Below are 17,423 nucleotides of genomic sequence, written 5' to 3'. Positions count from 1 at the left end.
TGAACTCAATGAATATTGTTTTATGTTTCATTTCAAGCACTTTACTCATGCAGCAAGGGGTTAACTGAACTCATAATTTTTCAATAATATAAAATATATAAAACGGAAACAAAATCCAAACACGTTTTAGATCAGATACAATAAGAAAACACTGAGTGTACATCATTCAGTGACATACTTCTTTACCTAGTGAAGGTATTCGTTTATTACAAGGCAGTGACCTAGCTGACGTTTAGGTCGTGGTTAATAAACTTGTAATTATAAACCTGTTTGGATCCAAAAATTGATCATATTGGGAATCAAATCCCTGATATTTCCTGCTTGTGCAGTTACTAAAGCTATGGCAAAAAGAGTTCATGAGAATGATGTTGAGCAGCAAATTATTCCTTATGCTGAAACGTTTTTGGTCATTTTGCTTTTGCTCACTATACTGATTACAGTTATCCTCTTTTTACTACTTATTCTCTTCATTCTAATCAGCATAACTAAAGGCGATCACTCATTGTTGATCAGGAACAAAATCAAAATATGTCAAACAGAGCAAGAACCCACTCTTTGTTTCAGAGGGCTATTAGTGAAACTGAAGCCACCCAAGCCAGAATTTGTTACTTTGTGGAAAATGGGGTCCTTATGAGAAATGGAGACCACGTGATGTACCCGCTTGTGATAAGTGGCCAGTGTACTACTAAATTGTCTTTCTGAAGTCATATATACAGGAATTCTTAGTGTAGCTCACGAAACTCCATTGGCTGGTCATTTAGGAAACAATAAGATTTATCACAAGATCTTGAAAATTTATATTGACCGAATACTTGTCAAATGTTATAAAGAAACACTTAAAGGATACCTAAGGCTCATCTGCACCCAAAATCCTGCATTTGATGAACCATTTAACAGAATAAGGGTAAACTGTGTCGGTCCCTTACCTAAGATAAAGTCAGCCAACCAATAATTGTAGTCTATAATGTGTGCGTAAACAAGTTTTTCAGCGGCAATCCCTTTGAGAAATATTAAAAATAAAACCATAATAAAAGCTTTGATGAAGATTTTTAACGGGTTTTTTGACATCCACAAATCTATCCAGTCCGACAAAGGATTAGACTTTATGCCTGGGATTTTCAACAAATTATGCATGAATTAGTCATCTAACAGTTTAATTCTTCAGCCTATCACCCTGACAGCCAAGGGATTTTTGGAAGGATCTCATTTGACCTGGAAGAATATTGCTTTGATACAGGAAAGGTTTGGAATGAGGGTGTTAATCTAATGTTGTTTACTGTTAAGGAATCAGTTCAAGATTCATTAGATTGTAGTCCTTTTGAACCGGATTTTGGACACACTGTCTGCGGACCGTTGAAGTTATTAAAATGGAAACTTCTTTCAGTGAGATTTCGAAGATTAAGCTTATAGATATGTCCCTGATTTTAAATATAAGTTGTCAAAGGTTCCTGAAGCATTAAGAACCAGTCTTCACATATGAAGTTAAGATATGACAGAAATACAAAAGAAATGAGTTTTCAGCCTGTTTATAGAGTTCTGGCTCTCTTGTCCGTACTTACAAAATCCTCTTCGGCCTAAATTTCGTGGCACTTATACAGTTGAAAAGAAAGTACATGATTTAAATTACATCATTAACACTTCTGGAAAGCGGAAACAGAAAAAACTTTGTGATATATGATATTTGTTACATGAGTATTTTGGTAGATTAGGTGTTCATGTCCTACACAGTGAGGATTTAAGGTATGGAAATGAATCTGACTGTAGTGACTATGGTTTAACCAATTTTAGGAATTCAGAAATATTAAACAATCTGGACCAGAAGCTTTCACATATACAAACACAGGAAGAAAGTGAATTAAAGCAGCTATTGTGTGAATATGAGTACTTGTTTAGTGATGTTTCAAAACGAACAAATAAGCATTATGATGAGATTGTAGATTCTACACATGTGGAGCATCGTGATTACAGAATGAATCCACTCAAGCAAGAATGTTTGAAAATGAAATTCAGTATTTACTGGAGAACGATTTTTTTTATAGAATCAACTAAACATAGCTGTAATTCATTATGTATTTTTGTGCCTAAATCAGGTACTACATTCTGTATGTGCACTGACTATAGAAAAGTTTAAAGTGTCACCAAAAACTAATTCATTTCGAATTTCAAGAATAGATGATTGCATCAACAAATTTTGAAATGCAAAATATGTCACTATGCATGATCTTTTGAAACGATTCTGGCATATTCCACTTTCGGAAAGAACAAACGAAATTTTGGCATTTGCAAATCCTGATTGACTTTATCAGCCTGAATTGAACACATCGATGACGTCATAATCTAGAACGATATCTGGAAAGATCATTTGGAAACAATTCGGAAATTCTTTGATCGATTTAGTGATATAAATCTGACAATTTATTTAGGTAAAAGTGAGGTTTGCCGTACTTGTGTCATATTTTTAGGACATATCGTGGAACAAGGTCAAGTTAAACCTTTAAGAGTTGAGGTCAAGATTATCTCTATCTTCCCAGTGTTTGGAAAAAACAACTGATACAACATTTGGGTAAGGCTATATAATATTGGAATTTGTTTTCAAATATCTTCATAATTACCCAGCCTCTGATATATTGTTAACGGCATAGCCTTTGATAGCAGTAAAACTATTTTAAAGGCATAGACTTTGATAGCAGCACAAATATTTTAAAGGCATAGACTTTGATAGACAGTAAAAAGTTTTAAAGGCTTAGACTTTGACAGACAGTAAAAATAGTTTAAAGACATAGACTTTGATAGACAGTACAAATATTTTAAAGGCATAGACTTTGATAGTAAAAATATTTTAAAGGCATAGACTTTGATAGACAGTAAAACTATTTTAAAGGCATAGACTTTGATAGACAGTAAAAAATAGTTTAAAGACATAGACTTTGATAGACAGTACAAATATTTTAAAGGCATAGACTTTGATAGACAGTAAAAACGTTTTAAAGGCATAGATTTTGATAGACAACAAAAATGTTTAAAAGGCATAGACTTTGATAGACAGTAAAAATGTTTTAAAGGCTTAGACTTTGATAGACAGTAAAAATGTTTTAAAGGCTTAGACTTTGATAGTACAAATATTTTAAAGGCATAGACTTTGATAGACAGTAAAAATATTTTAAAGGCATAGACTTTGATAGACAGTAAAAATGTTTTAAAGGCATATACTTTGATAGACAGTAAAAATGTTTTAAAGGCATAGACTTTGATAGACAGTAAAAATAGTTTAAAGGCATAGACTTTGATAGACAGCAAAAATATTTTAAAGGCATAGACTTTGATAGACAGTAAAAATATTTTAAAGGCTTAGACTTTGATAGACAGTAAAAATGTTTTACAGGCTTAGACTTTGATAGACAGTAAAAATAGCTTAAAGACATAGACTTTGATAGACAGTAAAAATGTTTTAAAGGCATAGACTTTGATAGACAGTAAAAATATTTTAAAGGCATAGACTTTGATAGACAGTAAAAATGTTTTGAAGGCTTAGACTTTGATAGACAGCAAAATAGTTTAAAGACATAGACTTTGACAGACAGTAAAAAATATTTTAAAGGCATATACTTTGATAGACAGTAAAAATAGTTTAAAGGCATAGACTTTGATAGACAGTAAAAATGTTTTAAAGGCATATACTTTGATAGACAGTAATAATGTTTTAAAGGCTTAGACTTTGATAGACAGTAAAAATAGTTTAAAGGCATAGACTTTGATAGACAGTAAAAATATTTTAAAGGCATAGACTTTGATAGACAGTAAAAATATTTTAAAGGCATAGACTTTGATAGACAGTAAAAATGTTTTAAAGGCTTAGACTTTGATAGACAGTAAAAATAGTTTAAAGACATAGACTTTGATAGACAGTAAAAAATATTTTAAAGACATAGACTTTGATAGACAGTCAAAATAGTTTAAAGGCATAGACTTTGATAGACAGTAAAAATATTTTAAAGGCATAGACTTTGATAGAGAGTAAAAATGTTTTAAAGACATACTTTGATAGACAGTAAAAAATATTTTAAAGACATAGACTTTGATAGACAGTAAAAATAGTTTAAAGACATAGACTTTGATAGACAGTAAAAAATATTTTAAAGACATAGACTTTGATAGACAGTAAAAATAGTTTAAAGGCATAGACTTTGATAGACAGTAAAAATATTTTAAAGGCATAGACCTTGATAGACAGTAAAAATATTTTAAAGGCATAGACTTTGATAGACAGTAAAAATATTTTAAAGGCATAGACTTTGATAGACAGTAAAAATGTTTTAAAGGCTTAGACTTTGATAGACAGTAAAAATAGTTTAAAGACATAGACTTTGATAGACAGTAAAAAATATTTTAAAGACATAGACTTTGATAGACAGTAAAAATAGTTTAAAGGCTTAGACTTTGATAGACAGTAAAAATAGTTTAAAGACATAGACTTTGATAGACAGTAAAAATGTTTACGGTATAATCTTTGATGGATAGTTTTTTAAATGGTCTAACCGCATAGATAGTAATAGACAGTAAAATAATTAATTGCAAAGACTTTGATAGACAGTAAATAAAATTAAACGACATCGATTTTGATAGACAGTGAAAACATGTTAACGGAGTATACTTTGATAGTAAAAATGTTAATGGTTTAGAATTTTTGTTACATTGTAAAACGTGTTAGCGGCCTTGACTTTGGTTGTAACAAAATTTCAGCGGCATAGACTTTAACAGGCGATAAAAATGCTAATGACAAAGACTTTGCATATGATGTTTTAGTAAACAAACAATATAGACTTTGATAGTAAAAATGTTAACGATTTTGACTTTGATAACAACAAAAGGTAAATTCAGACTTTTGATCTACACTATTAAATATCAATGGCACTGACTTTCATAGTAAAACATATTATAAGGACATAGACTTTGACAGACAGTAGACAAATTTTAATCACATAGACTTTGATTGACCTTATAAAAATGTTAGCTGCATAGACTTTGACAGAGAGTAGAAAAATGTGAATGGCAAAGTGTTTGATAGACTGTAAAACCTTAACGGTATAGACTTTAAAAGACAGTAAAAACGTAAACAGCAGTAAATAAAAAGTGCTAATGGCGTATACTTTGACAGACAGATGAAAGAAATGTTAGCAGAAAAGATGTTGATAGTAAACAATGTTAACGGCATAGATTTTGACAGCAGAAAAGAATGTTAACGGCATAGACTGAGATTAAAAAATGTAAACGGCATACATTTTGATGACAGTAAAAATGTTAATCGCAAAGACCTTTTTCGGTCAAGGACCAGATTGAATTTTATAAGACCACTCGAGGGCCGCAAACGTTAATTTATTTAATATAATTTCTGTTCATAGGCCAGATTTCTGTGTTGTTTTAATTTTGCCCTAAGGGCCGGACCGAACACGTTCGCCCGTGTACCTCTGGCATAGACTTTGATACACAGTAACAAATATTTTAGGTATAGATTTTGATACATAGTAACAAATGTGAACGGTATAGACTATGATAAAACAGAGAACAATGTTAACTTATAGATTTTGTTTGAGATTAAACAATGTTAACGGCATAGACTTTGATAGACAGTAAAAAATGACAAGAAGTTCAATCTTCTACACAGTATGAAACCTGTGAATTATATGCTCTTAAGGTGAGAACCTCTCTCTCTCTCTCTGCAATCAGCGCGAATGTGTGTAACACGTCTTTTGCGAACGATTTCGAAGATGACATTTGTGAGCTTCTACCACAAGACCAAGGGATTCTAAATCCACCAGAAAAGAACATCATTCAGTGACTGCCGAAGATATTTATCACGCTCCAGAAACGCAAAGCCTGACTTCCAGAAAGTTAGAAACACGATCTATTAAAATCGGATGTCCGCTGGAAGTAAAGACCTGACTACAACCGCTTAAGGGTCATGATCTGGTGACCTTTGAATTAGCCAATGGAAATGCAGCTTTAAAATCTGAAAGAGAATCACATTCATGCTCTTCATCTACAATGCTCAGTTTCCAAACGCGAAGATATAAGACTTATCTGATTGGTTGTTAAAATTAGCGATTATGGTGATAACATAGGTTACCAGAAGATGATCCCCAAGCTGTCAGATCATGAAGTATAACAGATGAGATCTGATTTTAATGAGAATGGTTAGAAACACGGCAAAAAGTTGAAGTGAGAAAGCAGCAGGTTTCATTACAGATTTGTGGGCTTCCTTGTTAGAGACTCTGAAACGACAATGCCGAGCCAAAGAGGACCATCGTTTTAAATTCTCCATTACCCCTGACAATTTGAAGTTTCTTGTTTGGTTGGAGTTTAGTACACCTTTAGAATTCACGCCTTCAGAGTCATTGATAACATTCAACACGTCATAGAACACAATGGCTACGCTAGCATGACCTATGGAAAAGCAACTCTTCACATGAACCACGTTTCACCTCCTAGATTTAGCGGACGCAGAAATGTTTTATCGATAGACGACATTCACAGTACCAACCACAGTACCAACGAAAATGACAACTCGCAAAACTGTGAGCTTAGCCAGTGCCAATGTCATGTGTCGAACGTACGAGACCACAGAATGGAAAAGAGCGTGGGACAGCCATTCAACAATAAGACAGATCTAAAAAATGGAAAAGGATCAGAACTTCGTTTACATCTGGCAGCCATTTCCAAAGAAAGAGGATGTGTCATTCATGAAATGCAAAAGTTTCAAGACTGGTGGGTTCTCGTTATAAGTTGAAAGCATATCAAATCATTGGCGGACCTCACGTTTCAAGGACTCGATTTCCCAGATGGAAAATACATTCACGTGTTATTTTTTTTATCAAACATACCAACGACGCCCGAGGTTAGAAAAACAAACGACGAGGATACGATATAGTAGCAATGTGTGATAACAAGTACGATCAATGTTTCAAAACCGATCCAAAATTTAGACGATTTGCTGAAAGTTACGACGTTTTAGACATCGAACCTGCGAATCCAGGAGACACTATCATCAGTTTTGCTACACTTATACCAGTACAGAGACAGACAGGGAGAAATCCATACCAAATGAAAAGTCATAAGACTGACATTCGGCTGTCGAGCGAGTCAAAGAGACAACGTTGATGTCTTGAAAGTAGCTTTACCGTGCAGACAAGATTAATACTTTCGCGTGAAAACATTAGATCCGCACAAAATTGTATGTTTGCAGGCTACAATACAATACATTATGAACACACCGAGCTCCACCATAAAAAGGAATAGTTCCAATACTAATACATTAATACGATTACAAACGTCGACCGAGAAAGATGACCAATAATTTCAAAACAGCAACCAAGCAACTCATAAGGAACTCACTTGTTAGGCCAGTACGCTTTCACCGATGCTGAAGAAACGTGACACAGCAACTGAGTGCAGGACCCACTACCGACTTAAAATTCGATAATGAACTCTAATTCGACGTTGTGTCTTGCGAACAGAGTGATGCCTTACACAGCAACATTAACTATGCAGCATTACCTTACCGCTCATCACCTACTGTTGTCATTCGTGTGCCTTACCGCTCCACCAGTTAAGGCCTTTCTGCTTTTTGGTAATAGTGATACCGTACGTGTACCTATCTACGGATCGCATACATGCACTCGCAAACCCTATGGATACCACAAGTTCATCGAGATGTGCAAAATAAATTTGAATATACATCACCTGTGGTTTTCTAGGGCTATTGTTACTTTGAAAGTCAACTCAAGATACTGAAACAGTAACTCAAAGATACAGATGGAATACCCAGAACCAAGTTCTTAGCCAGAGAAGGATTTGTCTACTCGGAACGAGGAGACCAATACTGTTATTCAGATTGTGGTGTGAAGATCACCGAATGGGAATATATAGACTCGGCTTTCCCGGAACATGCCAGGTAGTCTTCGTGCTGTCACTACCTTCCATTGGTGGGGTATGATTATTATGTACATCAATACCTTAAAAGAAAACATTCATAGTTTGCTTCCAGCTGTCAGGGAACGCATTTTCATGGAGCTCATACAGACTAAAGTTAAACGTAAATAACAATTATATTCTTTACGACAAAGACAATTAAACCAATGGCACCTGAAAGGTTTAAGAGACTTGGTTGTTTCGAAAGAATTCAAAGGGTAAGACACTGATCAACTACGCACGAAAATACACAGTTTGGTTGCAACGAGTTCTACTTGCAAGGTGGCAGTAGTACACATAATTTCAGAGGACATAAACTTGGAGAATTACAAAACAAACACGTTTACAAGAGACTTCTTCACAACTTGTAGTGTGTGAGTTAGTGAATAATTTACAACCACATAGCATTAGGCAAATGTTTGACTAATTTCTCAGCAATAAAGACATTCCAGTGAAGGACTAACAAAAGAGCTTACCACATCACGACTTTTGGCCTAGGTGTTGCAACAAATTCCTCAGAAGGAAGTCAATGACACTGTTCAAGACTTTGAGGTTTATCAAACCCTTTTCCACCACCTATGATTCTATTCAATTTTGGACAGTGTAGGGTGCTTATCAGTGGCTTATTTTCTGGGATTGTGTTTACCATCATACATCATGACCACCAAAACTGCATCTGTGCACGAAAGACAAATTGTGTTGAAAGTGTTTAGAATGGTGATGAAAACAAGTCGTGTACTTCTGTTTGAAGAAGACATTTGTCGAACGTTATCCACGTGTGATACTTCTCAAACATCTGGATTTACCAACAAATTTACGACTGAAAATAATTCAAGAAAAGAAGTTAGCCATAACACGAGGTGATCCCGAGTTTAAGTATAATATTAGAAACAGTAGTAGAAGAATCTGACAAAGGACGAAATATTACAAGGCCACGAAATTAGTCTCGTGCACAAAGAAGAAATTAATGAGGAAGAAAGGACGACGAAATTCGAGACAATTAATTTTGCAGAGATTACAAGAGGAACTCCAGAACGTGTACATACATTTTTTGGGACACACATAGATGATATTTTACACTGATTTGTTTATAAGCAGCTGTTGTCAGTTTAATTTGTACCTCGGTGATGCACGGAATAATTAATGTAGTTTCGTGTTTAAACCATTGAAAACTGAAATATACAGGTTTTGTAACACATCTTAAACGTGTGTCATGTGTGTAAAACGTATTTAGTCGTTGGATCGTCAATGTTTTAAGACCTTGTATCTTCGACATCCCTTCGACATATTGATTGCTAGACCGAGTGACTCAGGCGAGACAAAATTTGACAAACGTTAGATCGATCCTAAATTTCATTTGCTTCATCGTCTACCACAACGTATCGTGTGGTGTTACAAAGATTAGCAATCGGCATACACATTACTACACGAAAGTCAAAGCTAATCCATTTCGTTTGTAGAAGGTATTCCTCGCAAAGACGATGAGATCGTGCGTGACTTTATTCAAGCACATCTTGTCATCTTCGACGACATGTTATGAGAAGACGATGACAAAATTAACCTTAAGTTTACAAGTCAACAGGACATAATCATAATGCCAGTATTATTTTCATTACACAAAATTTATTTACACCCTGTAAAGAACATTTCACCATTAGTCGCAATGCCCATTATGTGGTATTGTTTTTAAAGTCCAAGAAAAAAATCGTAAGCGCAAGTGGTAGCCAACAATTAGGAATACATTGACTGAATTATGCGATACCACTCAAACACCTCACTCACATTTACCCATTGATTTAAAATAACCACACCAACATATTTCAGATTTCATTCTGATTTGCTCCCCCGTTGTTGTCAGGAATTAGATCATCTCATTTACACGTCGCCTCTGCCCTCTATCTGACGCAAAAGGAATCAAGTCCTAAACTTCGTTTCTTTCAAACAGTATTAACATGACCTCCGTTCAGTCTCATGTCCCTGCCAAATGGAGTCGTACACTGTATGCCATCAGTCGTAAAAGCCAGTCTCAAAGTATTACGATGGTTTACGTTTACATCACGTCAGTGGCTTCAAAGGATCATTCACATACCCCATGAAACCAACTTTTTTTTGAAAGATAAAAGCACATAAAGTAGCGTTGTCACAATTGGCAGATGGAAGAAGCTATACTCAAACGAAAAGCAAATTATTTTGAAACCTGGCGGAAGTGAATCTTTAGAAGGTGTCGTTATTCGTTTTTTTCTAATATGGTATCCTAATGACAAAGCTAAAGCAAATAAAGATGTCAATTATTTCAAAAGACGGTAGATGACCCAAACATAAGAATAGTGTTGGTGCCGCAAGTTCAAACGCAAAAAAAAAAAACAACAGAAAATCCCCAAGAAGAAAATTCCAAGGAAAAGATCATTTTCCTCCAGAAAGAGATGATATACTGTAAGATAATATTGCATCGACGCGTACCTACTTAAGAAAACCAATCCTTCTGCCAGTTTCCAAATCTGATGAAGAAATGGAAATACGTTTCTAAAGGAACATCTACTTCCCCAGCAACGATGACGACGTTTCCTTCTTCTTTAGCAACTGCAAGTGCAACTCAAAAAGTCGTTTGACCAAAGACAAAACATGGATATTACAAATTTAATGGATTTATCCAAACAAGAAATGTCACGATTCAGTCCGCTGAAAACACCTCATCGTGCTGCCCAAATGAATGTGATACGACGTGCCGATAATCACTGGAGACGAATTCTAATATAAAAAAGAAGTATATTATACGATTCACTGCAGTGTTTTGACTCTTGAAACAAAAGCTGTAACCAAGAAGCGCACACTATCCACCTCGTTGACTCCAGACACAACTTTTTTCCATAAATGGAAACAGGTAGGGACTCCTTCCTCGTTTAGCATAACGTTGAAATGTTTTCTAAGTATTGACTAGATACAGTCCTGTAATGCAAAAGAAGATAACAAATGACAGCTTGCGTTAAAAAAATGTGATGTTGACTATAAAAAAGGGGAAGAAAGAAGTGAAAAAGACATCAAGAAAAATGTCACTTCATCAATACCAGGCCCTTCTCCTATTGTACGACCAACACGTCAAGCCTTGTCCAAACCAATACCGAATAATCTAAGCAGTATCTAACACTGTGTCACGTATTGAGGTGCATCACCAAGTATAGTTAACCCCAATCACGGAGGCACCTTTAACAAACATTTAATACAATCCTGCACATGCTGCTAGTTACTATGGAGTACAAAATTTGTATCATGCTGTTAAAACCAAATTTAAAAGTGTACGTTTACCCATTCGAAGAAACTTCTTCAGACGCCTAAGCGTTACAGCTGGTATCAGTCATCAAAGACAAGCATATTTAGCTGATTTCTCTGATTTGCAGCGTCCAGTTTGGTTATAAATATATTTTCTGTGTCATCGACGTGCTTTCAAAATCAGAGTACTCGTTATTTTGACTCCGAAATCAAGTTTAGAGTTAGTACGAACTTTATTTAGAACTGGTTTGGAACAGAATGGTTGTTACCCTATATTATCGCAAAGAGACAAATGCACTTTATTTCTGAACCAAAGTTTTCAAAAAGACCTGAAAATACACTCATTCACTTTTTCACCATTGAAAATCCTGAAACTAAAGTTATTGTCGTGAATGTTTTCAAAGAACTTTGAAAGAACGCATGTGGAAATATTTTACAACAACACACTCACAAGTACATCGACGGGTCACCATGGCTCACCAAAGCTAAAATTCTAGCGTTGCATCGTATCATAGAATGTACACCCTAAAAAGTAACCCCTGAAAACGAACTTGTCGTGTTTGAAACGTCACCATCAAACCAAAGAAACAAGAGGCGTTAAAGACTAGAGATTGGGTTCATATTTGAAGATCCAAACGCTCTTTCGACAAAGGTAATTTTTCTAAATGGTTAACATAATTGTTTCACTGGACATGTACGTTGAATTCTATGAATTGGAAGGCATGAATGGAGAATCTTTCACTTGCCATTCTTAGTTGTCGAAAAGAAGACAAGTATATATTTTAATCATTCTCGCTCTAAGAAAATGTAAAATAGGCAACACCGACTTTAAGACGTAAGGGTGAATTGGAAATGATATCCATCGAGTTTGGATTCTTGTATTGCTGCTTCACAGGTCATCTACTATAATCAGAATGATAAGTAACCATCATGCCGTTAAATAATAATAATAATAATAATAATAATAATGAGGACTTTACAACATTAGACAACACCTATAAGATAAAAAATACATATAATGATATGATTACAAAAACAAACACCATGAAATTAGAAAACATTAAAAAAACATGTTGAGAATATTTAAGGTAGGAACATTATTAGGTCTTTAAGTTTGTTCTTGCAGTCGAAATAAGTGAATTTCGAGAGCCCTCTTGAATGTGATCACTGTGTCTTTGTGTCTAAGTTCAGTGGGCAGTTCATTCCACGTCGCTGGGCCCTGTTATGCAAAAGAACGCTGTCCATATGACTTTGTTTTCATACTTAGAATAATGAGTATACGATTGTCAGAAGAGGAGCGTAAGTATCTTGCTGGTGTGTACACATGGGTGAGGTCCGATATATTTGTTGGACTAGAGTCCGACAGTGAAACGTAGCACAGAGAATTTTGTGTTTGATTCTGGATCGAATGGATAGCCAGTTTAGGGTAAAGAGCAGCGGGAAGGTGTGCTCTGATCGTGGTACTCTAAGTATGATCCAAGCAGCTGTGTTTTGAACTTTGTGAAGTTTCTGGAATAGATATTGAGATGAACCAGACAGAATTGAGTTACAATAGTCCAGTCTTGAAAGTACTAATAAACACACAAGTGTTTTAGTGGCATCAACTGAAAGATATTTGCGAACTGAGCTGATGCGTCTCAGCTCAAGATATGCAGCCTTGCATATGTTCATGACATGTTGGTGCAATGTGAGAGTACTGTCCCGAGTAACACCAGAGTTTCGTACTGATTGTGTGAATTTAATGTTGGTGTTGTTGATATTTATTGTTTGAGGTAAAGGATGTGAATGAGAAAGTATTTGTGTTGTGATCAGAATGGCCTCAGTTTTATCATCATTCATCTGCAGCTTGTTACATGTCATCTATGATTTCACATCAGAAATGCACCTCTCTACAACTTGGATGGTAGCATCAACTTCAATTAGGTGGCTAGATTTGTATATTTGGATGTCATCAACGTACAATTGGTGAGACACTGGATGATGATCTCTGACACTTGAGAGCGACTGAGTGTACATAATGAAGAGAACAGGTCCAAAAACAGACCCCTGTGGAACACCACAACATAGATCAACTGGGCTGGAGTGCATTCCATTTGCAGATACAATTTGTGTGCTGTTGATCAAGTAAGACTTGAACCACAGTAAGTCTGTATCATATATGCCAAATGCATGCTGGAGACGGTGAAATAATATATCATGGTCTATTGTGTCAAATCAAGGAGGTGAGAACTGTAATCTTTCCGCTATCCAACGCAGAGAGAATATCATTAACTACTTTTAGAAGAGTAGTTTCCGTACTGTGACAAGGGCGATATGCAGATTGTAGATTGCTAAAAAGACTGTTTGAATTTAATTGAGATACAAGCTGGGATAGAAGAACCTTTTCTAAGATTTTTGATATGAATGGGAGATTAGAAACCGGGCGGTAGTTCTTTCAATCGTTATGGTCTAGTGTTGATTTCTTCAGCAAAGGCTTTACAATGGCAGTTTTGAAAAATGATGGGAATTTCCCGGATAAGAGAGAGGTATTAATAACATCAGTTAGTGAAGTCAACACTGGATCTAAGCACTCAAGCAGCAGTGATGTTGGGATTGGATCAAGTTCACATGACTTTGGTGCACTCTTTATCAGGATTGTACGTACGAAATCCACAGAGACAGGTTCATATGCTGATAATGGTTGCCGCTCAAATTCTGTATCCCAACTGTATGGTGACGAGAAGTCAGTTGAAATTGTGGTGTCAAGCTTATCTCTAATGGTTTGTACTTTGTCAAGGAAGAAATTTGCAAACATGTCCGGATGGTCGACTGGAGAGAAGGTAGTTGGAAGTGGTGTAGATTTGTTCCTTGACATTAGCTTGTTAGTAATCTCGAAGAGCTCTTTGCAGCTGAAACTTTCCATGATCTTAGTAGTATAGTGGGCTGATTTCGCTGCATGGACTATATTTGTGACATTCTTCTTAGCGGCTTCATAAATTTGCTTATGAATAGTGAGTCTGGTGGAAAGCCAGAGCCTCTCAGCTTGACGGCGGTCTCTTTAGCAGTGCAAAGCTGGTCCCTATCACTGCTATGCCATGGAGAACACTTTTGAATTGATACTCTGCACTTGGTAGCTGGGGCATGTTTTCCAAGTAATGAACGCAGGCAGTTATCAAGCTGTTCTGCGGTAGGAGGTAAGGAAGTTGTTAGGTTAGCTTGGATGTCGTGCATTAGTTTGGTTCTATTTACCATACCGAGATTTCTCTTAGTAGCAGATAAAAGTGGAGGGTTAGGGACTGATACATCAAGATGGCATATAATGCAGAGGTGATCTGATGCAAGGTCATGGGATACCAGGGAGGACCGTAGAATGTTATCATCAGGTCTATGAAGTAAAATGTGACCATGTTTATGGGTGGGTTGGTTAACTGATTGTCTGAAGTTAAAACATTAATGGAATCTATGAGTTTTGATGTATTTGGGTTTCCGGGACAGTCAAAGTGAAAGTTGAAATCTTCAAGAATAATCAGGTTGCCACCTATCGAATTTCCATAGTCCAGGAGATTCGGAAACTGCTCCAAAAAGAGAGAGTCAGCCAGCTTGTTTTTTCTACTAGAAGGAGGGCGGTATAGGCAGAACAAATGGACTAACCTTTGTTCCAGTGTGAGTGTGGTTTGTACTAGTTCAAACGATGCGTGGTCGAAATTGAAAGTTGTGGTGTGGTTAAGACGTTTTATCATGGAGTTCTTTGTGATGACAGTAATTCCACCTCCGCGAGAATTACGGGGGAACGACTTGATAGAGTAACCAGTGGGTGTTAGATCCACAAACGTGGGCTCATCGCCTGATGTTTTTAGCCATGTTTCTGTCAGGAAAAAAGATGTCAATATTCTGGTCGTTGATAAAATGAACTATTTCTGTGCGCTTTTCCGGTGGTCCTACTGAATGGGCATTGAACAACGCAATACGCAATACTTTGCAACTAGGAGACAAACAATTGAGGACAATTTTACTCAGTAGTTGTGTTGGCTGTGTTTGCAGTATCAACAACGACATCCTCGTGGCCAACGACAGTCGCCAGTCATCGATTCATAACAACAGCAATCCTCTACTGAAACATTTAGAAATTCTCCTTTGGCATCCAGTGACGTCTCGGGAACGGGAAGCATCAAAATATGAATAACACATTTTTATTTAACTTTACAGAGTGACAGTTGTATGGATGTATTTCCCCAAAATACCTTATCTTGTTTCAATGCCAAATTACCTCTAGCAATTCAACTGGATCACAAAGCTCATTGGTAAATCGTTTTAGTAGAAATTATGTATCCTACGCACGACTGGAATATTACCAAAGGTCAAAATAATTTCCATCGTCGATATCCTGAATGAATAAGTTCAAGAACAGTTGGACAAACCTGATCATCGCATTTACGAATACAAAAGGGCATCACTAGGTAATTCACAATTAAAAAATTAAACTATGGGAATTCATGTTGGCTATTATGTTATTGTTCAAGATCCGGTAGAAATGATTGACGCTAATATTAATTCGGTAAGACCTCTGATAAAGCTCGTCAAGTGTGCTGATCGCGTACATTGAATTTGCCCATCGTCTTGAACTACATGTTTATGTCTGCAGAATAATGTTCGTTAGTGTCTGGTCTTGTTAGTTTTCTATTTTGGCTTGATACACTGCTCTGGCTCCCAAGAAAGACATTTACAACAACGATCGATTGTACACATATTTTGTTACTCTGTGAAACTGAACAACTGACTCAGTTTATTGTGTACTCCGATGTGGTTGAGTATAACGTGGTCGAAAACAAAGTCGCTCCGTCACTCAGTCATTTCTTTCAAAGTGGATATCGCCATCGCTGCTTAAGAGGTAGATAGAAACACGTATCACATTCGCCGTGAACTTGTACATCTCCCGTCAGCAAATCGTATTTTGATTGTGTGAACATTATTATAAAACTATATCATGGATACAGTATTTAATTCTCCAAACTACATTGTAGAAAACTAGTTGAAATGAATTGAAAAAACAAGATGCATCATGTTTGCCAATGAGTCGTTCGTCAACGAGAACATGGTTCCCTTACATCAAGCTTAATTGCTGGATATTGTATTGTTGTGAGGAGTATATTATGTTTGTGTGGGTATAGAGATTATTTGCACATATTTTACTTTGCGTGAACCAATGTAAAAAATAGAAAATTGTTTTCTATTTTGTCTTCGCGAATTTTTGTTTCCTTTGGTATTCTGTGCGAGGGTTTTATTTTGTGTCAGGGAAGTTTTCCTTCAAGTCTGTGCCTGAGTCATATGAAGACAAGTTGGAATAAAGGCCTAATGCTCAATTGTTTGTTGGCTGATGTGGTTTCGACGTTTCTAGATGGATTCAGTAACTTCCCATTAGTTGGGCTATACCACATGACTAGGACAGTTTTACGCAAAATGAGTAGTGATTTCTGTTACGTGCGGTCAGTTTCAAAATATAGTCGCAATAGTAGGTGTTTATAAAGAGAAAACTAAACACACAGAGAACTGAGCAATCAGTAGTTTCAGTCCGATTGTGGAGTCATTCACATTTATTGTGATCCTGTTGTTAGACGGCAGACGTGTTTTATGATGTACATATATATTATTCGAGAGGAAAGAACATTTCGTTCGACTGTTCGTGGAAATAGAAAGTGCTCGTTATTTGCATTATAAAATTATTCTAGAACTGGTGTGAATTATTTGAATGAATTTAGGAATACGACATCATGACAGCGTCACGGTTCTTTGATGATAAGTACAATTCCGGCTTTGACATTTCTAAGGATTCATATATGACTGTTAGAGATGGGTTAGTTTGATTCACTTTATAATAATGTAAGTTCTTCTTATATTTTCATTTTTGACTTTGATAATTAAATTCTTCGTCAAGTTTTATAAAACTTGGTGAGTTTACTTAGTTTATGACCATAGAGTCGTAACACTATAAACATTTATTATACTTCGTTGTGTTTTATAGTATGTTTGTGTGAAAGTGTGTGCCAATGAACACTCCCTTCTCTTGTCGCTGGATGGTAGGGCTGTGTGATTGAAGTGTATGTGTGATGTATTTAGATAGTAATCAGAGAGCAGGTGCTGAATTGTATATGTGATGTGTTCAGAAAGAGATCGGAAAGCGGTACTGGATTGTGTTTGGATAGTATATGTAATGA

This window comes from Sinohyriopsis cumingii, unplaced genomic scaffold, assembly GCF_028554795.1.
Source record: "Sinohyriopsis cumingii isolate HCF-2022 unplaced genomic scaffold, ASM2855479v2 utg001887l, whole genome shotgun sequence".
Taxonomy (NCBI): domain Eukaryota; kingdom Metazoa; phylum Mollusca; class Bivalvia; order Unionida; family Unionidae; genus Sinohyriopsis; species Sinohyriopsis cumingii.
This window is presented reverse-complemented; position numbering follows the sequence as displayed.